Source organism: Chiloscyllium plagiosum, chromosome 19 (genome assembly GCF_004010195.1).
Source record: "Chiloscyllium plagiosum isolate BGI_BamShark_2017 chromosome 19, ASM401019v2, whole genome shotgun sequence".
Taxonomy (NCBI): Eukaryota; Metazoa; Chordata; class Chondrichthyes; order Orectolobiformes; family Hemiscylliidae; genus Chiloscyllium; species Chiloscyllium plagiosum.
In genome coordinates this window covers 59033698-59047201 of record NC_057728.1, presented here as the reverse complement: position 1 = coordinate 59047201, position 13504 = coordinate 59033698, and positions in this window count along the sequence as shown.

Genomic DNA, 13504 nt, shown 5'->3' with positions numbered 1-13504 from the left:
AATGGCGTGGACACATGCAAGAGGTGCATAAACTTATTGGAGTGGTCACTCTGAGCTGCCATAGAGCACTGTCAAAGAAGATGTCAAGTTGTCAAGGCACTAAAATATTCTGCCCTTCAAATGTTTTATTTTTTAAAAGTGCTGTGTTAAAAGAGCCAGTGCTTTGTATTTTCCTCTCTTTCTGTCTGTTGGTCATCCTGAGGGTTATCATAGTGGGATTGGTGCAGCATGGCTGAGTTCATGACCTTTCATTAGCAGCAGAAAATGAGCTCACAATTTGACTGATAGCTCCAAGTTTTTATAAGATCTTTGAAATGGGCCTACACATAAAAATGTCTGCTTTGATAAGGTATTAATGTAACTTAAATGCAGCGAATGTTTTTTCAAATCCACGAGAATATTTTTGTAAATCAATAAAACAAGGTTGTCACAGTACTACTGGACCGTTGGACCGATCTCTCATGAAGAAGAGAGAGAGAAAAGGAGAAACTTTAGGGTTACCGTGACTGAGACAAGGAGACAGATGAGAAGCAGAGTCCTTCATGATAACTAGTACGGGAATTGAACCCACTCTGTTGACATCACAGTGGCCATTCAACAACTGAGCTAACCAACCTATAGTCAACAATAGATACTTAAGCTTTTTTCATCTCATTATGAGTGCTGAGTTCTGCCTATGATGGGTACTGGGTGAGTTAGCATTGGCAGTATAAGGCAGAGAGTGGTGGGAGGGGGAACATGAGGTGGCATGGGTTCCAATGTGGGCATTGTGTTACAAAGAGTGAATTAAGGAGCATAGCTCGGCATGGAAGGTATAAAGGATAAAAGGGCATGAGTAGAAAGGATAGCTTAGCAAGGAAGATGTGAAGGACATGATGAAGTGGGCAGAAAGGGACAGGTTAGCATAGATGGTATGAGGAATACTGCAAGTGGGTAGGAAGGGATAAGGTGGAATGGATGAGGGGCGATAAGGTTGGATGGAGGGACAAGGTTTAACATGGAGGGTATAAAGGACTGTGGGGGTTGGGTGGTAAGCATGAGGTTGGCATGGATGGGGCATGAGAAACCTGCAAGAGTCATGGGTAAGGGCCACTTATTATTCCATTCTTGTTTGCACACCTTCACTGAAGTCCCAGAACACACTCAGGACAATGTTTCCCACAGCCGGCCTTCACAGCTGGCAAACTCAGCAGGGAGCAACATGCCTGACTTCCATAAATCCTGCCACCCACTTGCCAGCCACTTGGATGATATTCCAACCATCCTGGGCACTTACCCCCTCCACCCCAGTCAGGTTTGAGGAGCTGAGAATTGTTGTGACTCTGCACTCCCAATCCAGGATTAAATAAGCAGGCCACGTCGTTGTTGGGATCATTGTCTAAGGATATGGGGTAGGATTGAGCTGATGAGAAACATCTTCACCCAGGGGGAGATGATCCTGTGAAATTCTCTGCTACAGAGGCCAAAATTTTGAATGTTTTCAAAAATTAGTTAGATATAGTTTTTTGAGATAAAAGGATCAAAGGCTAAGGGGGGAGAAAGCAGGAACAGGAGATTGTGTTGGATGACCGGCCATGATCATATTGAATAGTACAGCAGGCTCAAAGGACCAAATGGCCTCCTCTTGCTTCAATTTTCTAGGTTTATATATTTCTATGGAAGATACTATCTGAGAGAATGATGGGTTCAGTAGTTAACTTGACATTGGGAGAGGATCAGGAATAGGCCATTCAACATCTTTCCCTTGTTCCACCATGTGATGATATCACAACTGCTTTCTATTCACCCTGTCCATACCCCTCATAATCTTATACACCTCAACCAAGGACACCCCCACCCCCAGCCTATCCAGCCTCCCTTCATCCCTGAAATGCTCCATCCCAGACAATACCCTGGTGAATCTCCTCTGAACCCCCTCCAGCGCAATCACATCCTTCTGGGAGTGCAGTGACCGGAACTGCACACAGTACTCCAGCTGTGGTCTAACCAGAGTTCTGTACAGTTCCAACATTACCCCTCTGCTCTTATAGTCTGTGCCATGACTGATACAATGGAAGATTAGAGAAATTGAGGTTATTGTCCTGGGAGCAGAGAAGATTACGATGTGAATTTACTGAGGTGTTCATCATTATGATTGATCTTGACAGGGTAAAGAGGATGGTCTGTTTCCATTAGTTGGTATGTCCCATGTGCTAGAATATCACATGGGACATACCAACACATGTTCAAAATATCACTACATGGTATTCAGCCCTTGCCTAAAGTGCCCGCCAGCACTAGTTTGATCGTGTTCCTCTGAGGTACATTGACTGGTGACAGAAATGCTGTACAGTAACTATATTTAAATTTACAGTCAGAGATTTTACTGGCCCTTCAGCCCATAGTCCACATCAGTCATCAACCATCCATCTATTCTAATCCCACTTCCAAAAGGTGGCACAAGGCCTTGTCTGCTATGGCAAATCAATGCCCTTTTAAACCAGTAGTCAAAGTTTAATGGTGGGCACTGACACCGCTTCTCTGCATTTCTCTGCACCGTTTCCCATCCTTTACTTGATTTGATCAATACAGACAGGAGGTGCTAAATATCAAAAGTGTACCTTGCCTAAAACTAATAAATCTTTCCCTGAGGAAGAACAGGGAGAAATAAAAATCATCAATAACTAATTTTAATTAAAAGAACATGCCATCTGGGTTGTTATAAAAATGGATGAAAATAAACTCAGTGTGATAACATGATTGTAGAACATTATTACCATATCCTCGCTACAAAAGGATGTTTGAGGATGACATCAGATCCGACACCAAGTTTGTGGTTTATAGAGCTGTGGTGGTTCCCACCCTCCTCTCAGGCTCTATGACGTGGACATCTCAACACTGTACCACCAACACTGTCTGTGCAACATTCTATGAATCCGCTAGGAGGAAAGTCACACCTACGCCAGCATTCTTGACCAGGCCAATATCCCCAGCATTGAGCACTGACCACCTCCCTCCACCCCCCCAAACCCTTGATTGACTGCGATGGGCTGGGCGCGTCATCCCCATGACTGACACGAGACTCCCCAAGCAGATGCTCTACTCCCAGCTCTGAAACAGTAGGCCAGGCCCAGGTGGACAGAGGAAGGGATCTCCTCAAGGCCTCACTGGAAAATTGTAGCATTCCCACAGATACCTGGGAATAACTGGCCCATGACCATCTGAAGTGGAGGAAAATCCAGGATTGCGTTGAGCAGCTTGAGGCCGTTGGGAAAAAGCAGAAGCTAGACAGAGGGAGCAAATGGAGCGCACTGCCACACCAACGCCCCACCCATCCCTTCCCATGACCACCTTCTCCCTCAAGTGTAACCGAGGCTGTGGAAGCCCTATTGGTCTGGACAGCCTCCTAAGGACTCCCCCTGAGAGGGGAAGAGATTCATTATTGTCTCTGGGGGACCACCAATGACGATGATGGAGTATTGTGTTCAGTTCTGGGCACCTTATTTGAGGAAGGATGTTAAAGCCTTGGAGATTTATTGGTATGATACCAGGAGTGAAGGTTCTTAGATACATAGATTAGATTTAGATGACATTACAGTGTCGAAACAGGCCCTTAGGCCCAACAAGTCCACACAGACCGCCGAAGCGCAACCCACCCATACCCCTACATTTACCCCTTACCTAACACTACGGGCAATTTAGCATGGCCAATTCACCTAACCTGCACATCTTTTGGACTATGGGAGGAAACCGGAGCATCCGGTGGAAACCCACACAGACACGGGGAGAACGTGCAAACTCCACACAGTCAGTCGCCTGAGGCGGGAATTGAACCCGGATCTCTGGCGCTGTGAGGCAGCAGTGCTAACCACTGTGCTACCGTGCGATACAAGGGATGATTGGAGAGATTGGGCTTATTCTCCTTGGATGGAGTGTGTACTGCAGATGCTGGAGATCAGAGTCGAGAGTGTAGTGCTGGAAAAGCACAGCAGGTCAGGCAGCATCCGAGGAGCAGGAGAATCAACGTTTCAGGCATAAGCTCTTAATCAGGAATTCTCCTTGGAGGTGACCTTATTGAGGTTTTCAAATATATGAACAATTTTGACAAGGTAAAGAATGATATTCTGTTTCCACCAGTTGGTATGTCAATGACTAGGGGGTCATAATTGTCAGCAAGAGGGCCAGGAATGAGATGAGGAGAAACCTCTTAAGTCAGAGAATTGTTCAGATTTGGATTGCGGTGCCTGGGAGAGTGGTGGAGGTGGGTTCCCTGGGAGGTTTCAAAGAGAGCTGATTTGAAAATGATTAAATTCGAGGGCTATGGAGATGGAGCTGGAGAGTGGGACTTGCTGGGTAACTCTTTTAGGAGCCAATACAGACATGATGGGCCAAATGGCCTCCTTCTGTACTGTAAAATTCTATGATTCTTTGTATAAATTGCCTTCTGTTTTATTTTAAAAATAGACTCGCATAATCAGAAGGAAACGTGGATTTTCAAGATTCCTTTCTATTCACTAATTCAGAGGATGTGGGTATAGTTGGCTAGGACAGCATTGAGAAGGTGATAGTGATCCACCTTCCTGAGTACAATGGAGTTGCTTTCCAGGCTACTTAAGAGTCAACCATATTGATCCCACATGGAAATTTGAATAAAAAGATCAGATTTCCTTTAAATTGTATCAGTGAGCCAGATGGACTTCCACAACATTCTGATGGTTGCATGGTCACCATGATTGCTTTGAAGTTTGATTCCAGATTTCTTTTTAAAGTTCAAGTAATTGATTTCAAACAATCTGGGGTGGCACGGTGGCTCAGTGGTTCGCTAAATTGACCATGGTGTTAGTTTCGTTAGTCAGAGGGAAATCGGTCTGGGTGGGTTACTTTTTGGAGGGTCAGTGTGGACTTGTTGGGCCGTAGGGCCTGTTTCCACACTGTAGGGAAACTAATCTAATCCTCGGTGCCAATGAGGAATTAAGAACTCACATGACCAGATCTTAAATTTTGTCCGCTTGAGAGTGACCCTCATGCTGTTGCAGGCCCACTGCAATGGAGGTCCACCGAAATGTTTGGCAACACAGGTTCTGATGATCAAAGACCAGACTGCAATCTGTTTTCAGCTAAAGGGAAACAAAAAACCTGCTTCTGTGGCTCACTCACTTTTAAATATACGCACTGCTTTGTGCATTGACATAGGGTTCCAAACTATCTCATTTGTTATTTCCATAAAGCGTCTCCCTGGTGTTAAAACAGCTCCCTCGAGTCTTGGCGAGACATTTGAGCTGCTTATATAGACTATTAGGGGCAGTTTATCACCTTCAGACAGGTGTTTGCAGTCAGATAATTCTGTGCCTAAAATCTGATCTCTCTGCGATCCCATTTCCTGGTGACAGTTTACAGTTCAGAGCCCTCCTGTCGCAGCAGCTACAAACTTCTTTGTGAATTATTTATTTCGATGCTTTTTCTGGATGGAATATTTCTTTCGGCTGACTGAGTTGACTCAGTCAACACAGGCGATGATGACCTGTGAGGGAATAGCTTTGAAGATAAATTTTGAAGGAACAGTTAACACATCAAGGCCTGGGAATTGGGTCAGGCCCATCATTGTGTGGGTGGCTGGGATAATGAAAAGGCTCTCCTGAAGCCTGAGGCCTTGGGCTTATTTCAATAGCGATGGTGAAGCATGAAGTTGCAACCCGAGATTGGCGTCAGGCCTCATGGGAATGAACAAGACAGCTTCAGATAATTGTTGCCAGGAAACAGGGTTTGGTTGGGAAAGGATGTAAGAATACGCATCAGCAGCCTGGGTTATATAGGATATCAGACTAGGTGTTGGAGTCAGGGATCATGTTTCATGGTCTGGATCAGGGTCAGTGTCATGAATAATGGAGATTGGGCCCGGTTTAAGTATTGTAGGGTCTCCCATTTTAGACTGAGGTAGGGAAACATTTCTTCACCCAAAAAGTGATGAGCCTGTGAAATTCTCTGCCATTGGATGCAGTTGGGGCTAAAACATTGAATATTTTCAAGAAATAATTAGATATCGCTATTATGGCTAAAGGGATCAAAGGGTATAGCGTGGAAGCCGAAATGGGGACTAGGTCAGGTGGTCAGCCATGATCATATTGAATGGTGGAGCAGGCTCGAAGGGCTGAATGGCCTACTCCTGCTCCTATTTCCTTTGTTTCTAAGGTTTTCCGTATGGTTCCTCAAGAGTGCTACACACTTGGGGATTATCTTTTGGATGAAATGTCAAACTGATCCCTATCTGCCCTCCAACCACTAATGCTACAACACGCAATCTGGCCATTTCGCTGTTGGTGGCATCCTGCTGTGTTCAGTTGTGTTTCCCACTTCACATCAATGATTACACTTCAGAAGTGCTTCTTCATCTGTGAGATTGTGAAAGGCATGTCTAATGATTAGAACCAGGTCCAGATGGATCTCATTGACTATGAGATAGAACATAGAACATAGGACAGTCCAGCACAGAACAGGCCCTTTTGCCCTCGATGTTGTGCTGCCCTTTTATCCTACTCTAAGATCCGACTAACCTACGTAGCCTTCATTGTACTATCACCCATGTGCCTAACCAAGAGTCACTTAAATGTCACAGAGTCACAGAGACATACAGCACAGAAACAAACTCATCGATCCAACTCCATCCATACCGACCAGATATCCCATCCCAATCTAGTCCCACCTGCCAGCACCCGACCCATATCCCTCCAAACCCTTCCTATTTATATACACATCCAGATGCCTTTTAAATGTTTTAAATGTTGCAAGTGTACTAGCCACCACCACTTCCTCTGGCAGCTCATTTTATACACATACCATCCTCTGAGTGAAAATGTTGCTCATTCGTTCGGTCTCTTTTATATCTTTCCCCTCTCACCCTAAACCAATGTCCTCTAGTTCTGAGCTCCCCCACCGCAGGGAAGAGACTTTGTCTATTTATCCTATCCATACCCCTCATGATTTTATAAACCTCTATAACATCACCCGTCAGCCTCTGAGGCTACAAGGAAAACAGCCCCAGTCTATTCAACCTCCCATTCCAAGCACCCACTACACTCTGTGCAAAGAACCTACCTCTGACATCTCCCCTAAACCTCCCTCCAATCACCTTCAAATTCTGCTCCCTCGTGATAGACAGTTTTGCCCTGGGAAAAAGTCTCTGTCTATCCACTCTGTCTATGCCCCAAGTCACCTCTCATTCTTCTTCATTCCAATGAGAAAAGCCCGAGCTTTCTCAACTATTCTTCATTGGGATTGTTAGCCTGGGTCAATCGGGGAGCTCTGGCTGACAGATATAAACAGGAGGTTCAGCAAGTCTCCTCATTATAGGGCCTGGTCAGGCTGGTCAGAGTCGATGTACTGTGCATGTACAAATGAAGGGTGAGTTGGTGACAGGACACTGGTCTCTGTTCAGTTATTTCAATGTTATACAAATGCAAGCTATTCCTCTTTTGCTTTTGTTTCAATTTAAACTTTTCCACCTATAGGGCATGCTAAACACAATTATTAATAATAGTATGTGCAGGGCCAGATGGACCATATTCAACTGTTTTTGGATAAAGGACAATGGTTCCAAACCCTACTTCACTATCCTTTCAAACCTTCTCAGTTTAATGTGTAAGATGCAATTATCAGTCTCCCATCTACCACCAAACCAGACATAATTGAATTGAATTTATTGTCACGTGTACCGAGGCACAGTGACAGCCCCTGCTTATGTACCCCTGCAGGATTCCAGCATCTGCAGTTTTGTTTTTCTCTCAAACTAACCATAGCAATTTATCTAATAAGCCCTGGTGTGTGGAAATTAGAGTCAGTGATACCTTGAATGTACCTCAATAAACCCGTTTCTGCATGAGACTGTTCTGCTGACCTTTCCAATCTGTCCTAATTGAGCATCAGAGTTGAGAGTGTGGTGCTGGAAAACCACAGCAAGCCAGGCTGCATCCGAGGAGCAGCAGAATTGATGCTTAGGGCATAAGCACTTCATCGAGAATGAGACTTGTGGGCCGGGAAGCTGAGAGATAAATGGAACGGGTTTGAGGCTGGTCCACAAGCCTCATTCTGGATGGAGGGCTTATGCTCAAAACGTTGATTCTCCTGCTTCTCGGATGCTGCCTGACCTGCTGTGGTTTTCCAGCACCACACTCCCGACTCTGATCTCCAGCATTTGCAAACCTTACTTTCTCCTAATTGAGCGTCAACAGCGCTCCCAGCCCTGCTCCAAGTGATAGCGCCATGAAACATGAACCACCCCTTGGCATGCCTCCAGCATGGAAAGCTCAATGGCAATTGTTGGTTAGTTCCCATTACTCAAAACCCTCATTCAATTTGCTCAAATTCACCGAGAGTCTTTAAAGTAAGCAGCAACTGAGGTCTAATATGAGACTTTATCTCATCTTAAGCCTTTCCCTCAATCTAGATTCTTCAATCACGAGTAGGAGTTTAAAATAAACCAGTCCCAACTTTGTGAGTGATAGATTTGGGAGTTTAATTTAGATAAATGCGAGTTGCTGCATTTTGGGAAAGCAAATCTTAGCAGGACTGATGTGCTTAATGGTAAGGTTTCTAGGGAGTGTTACTGAACAAAGAGAACTTTGAGTGCAGGTTCATAGCTCCTTGAAAGTGGAGTTGCAGGTAGATAAGGTAGTGAAGAAGGCAGTTGGTATGCTTTCCTTTATTGGTCAGAGTATTGAGTATAGGAGTTGGGAGGTCATGTTGCGGCTGAACAGGACATTGGTTCGGCCACTGTTGGAATATTGTGTGCAATTCTGGTCTCCTTCCTATCAGAAGGATGTGCGAAACTTGAAAGGGTTCAGAAAAGATTTACAAGGATATTGCCAGGGTTGGAAGATTTGAGCTATAGGGAGACGTTGAATAGGCTAGGGCTATTTTCCCTGGAGCGTCAGAGGCTGAGGGGTGACCTTATAGAGGATTATAAAATCATGAGGGGACATGGATAGGATAAATAGATAAAGTCTCTTCCCTGAGGTGGGGGAGTCCATAACGAGAGAGCATAGGTTTAGGGTGAGAGGGGAAAGATATAAAAAGAGACCTAAGGGTCAAGTTTTTTATGCAGAGGGTGGTACATGTGTAGAATGAGCTGCCAGAGGAAGCGGTGGAGTCTAGTATGACTGGACATTTAAAAGGCATTTAGATGGTTATATGAATAGGAAGGGTTTGGAGGGATATGGGCCAAGTGCTGGCAGGTGGGACTAGACTGGGTTGGGGTAGCTGGTCGACATGGGCAAGTTGGACCGAAGGATCTGTTTTCATGCTGTACATCTCTATGACTCTATGACTCTAAGTGCCAGGTAATGACCATCTCCAGTAAGAAACAATCTATCATCCCCACCCCCCACCCCCACCTTGACATTCAATGGTGTCACCATCTCTGCTTTCCAGATTACCAACAATCTGAAGCTTGCCATTGAGCAGAAACTGAACTGGACTAACCAAATTATTACTGTGGCTGCAAGAGCAAGTCAGAGGTTAGGAACACTGCAGCGAATAATTCACCTCCTGACTCCTCAGAGTTTGTCCACCATCTACAAGGCACAAGTCAGGAGTGCAATGGAATACTCCCCACTTGCCTGGATGAGTGCAGCTCCAACAACACTCAAGAAGCTTGACACCATCCAGGACAATGCTGCTCGCTTGATTAGTACCACATCCACAAGCATCCACTCCCTCCACCACCAATACTCAGTGGCAGCAACGTGTACCATCTACAAAATGCACTGTAAAAATTCACCAAGGCTCCTTAGAAAACACCGTACAAGCCTGTAACCACACTCTGTTTCATCAGTGTGTATTATCTATAAGATGCATTGCAGAAATTCCCCAATGATCCTTGGGCAAATTCTTCTAAACCTATAACCACGGCTATCTAGAAGGACAAGAGATATATGGGAACACCACCACATGCGAGTTTCCTTCCAAGCCACACACCATCCTGACTTGGAAATGTATCGCCGTTCTTTCAGTGTTGTTGGATCAAAATCCTGAAACTCCATTTTGTTCAACAGTTCCTCTGAACATAAGCCATTCCTCACATTCAATCCTTGCACAAAAAGTGATCATATAACCTGGTCAAAGTCAGAGGATGCTGGTCACTGGTAATACTTTACCTGGGGAAGGCTACATGGTAGGTAGCAGGAAGGGAGGTGATGGTCTAGTGGTATTGTAACTAGACTGTTAATCTAAAGAAACAGGCAATAGTCAGGGGACCTGGTTCAAGTCCCAACATGGTAGATGAATTTGAATTCAATAAAAATCTAGATGAAAGAGCCTAATGATGACCATTGTTAGTGGGGCAGTGCTTTCCATCTGGATTGCTGATGTCCTTGAGAGAAGAAAATTGTTCTCCTTAGACCTGGTCTGGTCAATATATAAGTGCAGACTCATTATGATATGGTTGACCCTGGGTGTTAAGGATGGATGATAAATGCTGGCGGAGCCAATACACTGAAATTGAATTTTTTGAAAAAGTCCATCTGAATGCATTTTCTCTCCACTTCCCCTGCCTCCAAACTGACCTACACTGCCCTGGGAAAATGTCACCCACCAGCAGTTGCATGTGTATTAACAATCAGCCAATCGTTAGAACAGTATTTTAATTTATAAGTCTTAACACATGAAATACACCCATGATTAAATGTAGGTGTGGACTAAAAATGATAGCCCAGCAGGGTAGCTTAGATTCCCTACAGTGTGGAAAGAGACCATTCAGCCCAACAAGTCCACACTGACCCTTCAAACAGTAACTCCACCTAAACCTCTTTCTCTCTGACTAATGCACCTAACACTATGGGCAATTCACCTAAACCGCACATCTTTGGATTGTGGGAGGAAGCTGGAGCACCCAGAGGAAGCCCATGCAGACACGGGGAGAATGTGCAAACTCCACACAGACAGTTGCCCGTGGCGGGAATCAAACCTGGGTCCCTGGTGCTGTGAGGCAGTTGTGCTAACCATTGAGTCACCGCGCCACCTGTTGTGTAGCGTCTGTTTATTGGTGCTAATCAGTCTGCTAAAGTCTGAAGATCGCAGTCGGAAAATAAGCAAACTTTTCCATCCACATCAGCATTGCCCAACATTGCCCAAGGTGATCTTTAGAAGAGGTGACCTTCATCTATGCTCAGATAGGGTATGGGCCCTTTGCATGCTGGCAAGAAATAAAATGACCCCTGATTTCTGGACAACATTACTTGGCATTATCACAAATCCAGAGCCCATTTATTTTTTATTTCATTAACAGGATGTCTGCATCACTGGCTAGGCCAGCATTGGTTACCCATTCCAAAACACCTCGAGGCAGTTAAGAGTCAAACACATTACTGTAGGTCACACGCAGGCCAGACCCGGTAAGGATGGCACTTTCCCTTCCCCGAAGGACATTAATGAACTAGATGAGTTTTTTTAATGACAAACAGCAGTGTTTTCATGGTCATCAGAGGACGCTTAATTCCAGATTTTTACTGAATGCAAATTTTACCAACTGCCATGGCAGGATTATGAAACCAGGTTGCCAGGACATTACTGGGTCTCTGCAGTAATAGTCTAGTGGTATTACCACTAGGCTATCACTTCCACTTTGATTGGATCATGTCCCTGTTGTGTATGTCAGGTAGCCCAAAGACTTTGGGAGTTAACATTTCCCCACAATGTGAAAACCATATCTGCTCATTCCAACCACAAAACTATTTTGCTCAACCATAAAGTAAGACTTTTGATGATGATTACACAGAATAAGGGTCTTGCACATGACAAGCCTAATTATTTCTCCAGATTAATGAATGACAGGGCATTAGATAATTTCCCATCCTGTTCTCCTTAGACCTGCTCTGGTCAATATATAAGTGCAAACCCATTATGATGTAGTTGACCCTGGGTGTTAAGGATGGGTGATAAATGCTGGCGGAGCCAATACACTGAGATTGAATTTTTTGAAAAAGTCCACCTGAATGCATTTTCTCTCCACTTCCCCTGCCTCCAAACTGACCTACACTGCCCTGGGAAAATGTCACCCACCAGCAGTTGCATGTGTATTAACAATCAGCCAATCGTTAGAACAGTATTTTAATTTATAAATGTTAACACATGAAATACACCCATGATTAAAATTAGGATCAAAATTTTAATTTGAAACAAATCTGACTGTAGTTTAATAACTGCTGTGGTTCTGTTCGCCGAGCTGGAAGTTTTTGTTGCAAACGTTTTGTCCCCTGTCTAGGTGACATCCTCAGTGCTTGGGAGCCTCCTGTGAAGCGCTTCTGTGGTGTTTCCTCCGGCATTTATGGTAGCCTGTCCCTGCCGCTTCCGGTTGTCAGTTTCAGCTGTCTGCTGTAGTGGCCGGTATATTGGGAACAGCCAGGGAATTCCTAGAAGCATGGCACTCATCCACAAACTCCATCAACAAACACATAGACCTGGACCCAATATACCGGCCACCACAGCGGACAGCTGAAACCCTTGCATGGGATTTTGTACACTACATTAGTTTTGCTCATGCTGGGTATCAGGTCCTTCGTTCTCACAAACTTTGTAGTTTAATAACATTCAGTGACTGTTTTTGGATAGGCTGATTTCTGTGGGCGATTATTGTTTATTATCTCAGATTTATAAATCAAGTCAAGAGAGCTTAAGCATTGACCACTACGTTCTCTGGCTCCCAGATAGAAATGGCTCCCATTAATTAGCCATGACCTACATTATCTAGATGTTCTAGATTCTGGATAAGGCAGCATATAGGCCATCCTTGAGTCATGAATGGGTTCCATTCTAGAGACCACCTGGGGAATTCAATTTATACCAATTCAGAACACAATGCAGGACAACATAAAGCAGATATTCCTAAGCACAGCAAATGCTCATGCATTTGAAATTGTCTTCTGAACAGGATTGCATTCTTTAGTACACATTTGTATTTGGACATTCGTAAATCAAGGATTGCCTGTAGATAGAATTTAATGCCCATACCCTCCCTGATCACCCAAGGATAGGGCTGGGAGATGGCAAGTATGCCTGAAGGTGTGGCGTGGAGGTGGCTGGGTGAGGGGGCTGATTGTCAGGGTCTGGGACAGGGACAGGTTCATAGTGGAGGTGTATCAGGATCCAATAACCAGGGTGTGGGGCCTTAGGAGGGTGCTCTGCTTGGGTCGGGAGCAAAGTTCAGGCCCAGAGTCCCTGCCCCGAGTGGTTATAGTCCGGTGGAGCTGTTTAATACAACGGGAAGGTCGTGGGTGTGGACAGTATGTCACCTTCCAGACTCTCTGCCCCGTGATCTCAGATGGGAAACATCAAGCTCAGGTTTCTTACCTCCAGGTAAAAACAATGACTGCAGATGCTGGAAACCAGATTCTGGATTAGTGGTGCTGGAAGAGCACAGCAATTCAAGCAGCATCCGAGGACAGGCAAAATCGATGTTTCAGGTAAAAGCCCTTCATCAGGAATAAAGGCAGAGAGCCTGAAGCATGGAGAGATAAGCTAGAGGAGGGTGGGGGTG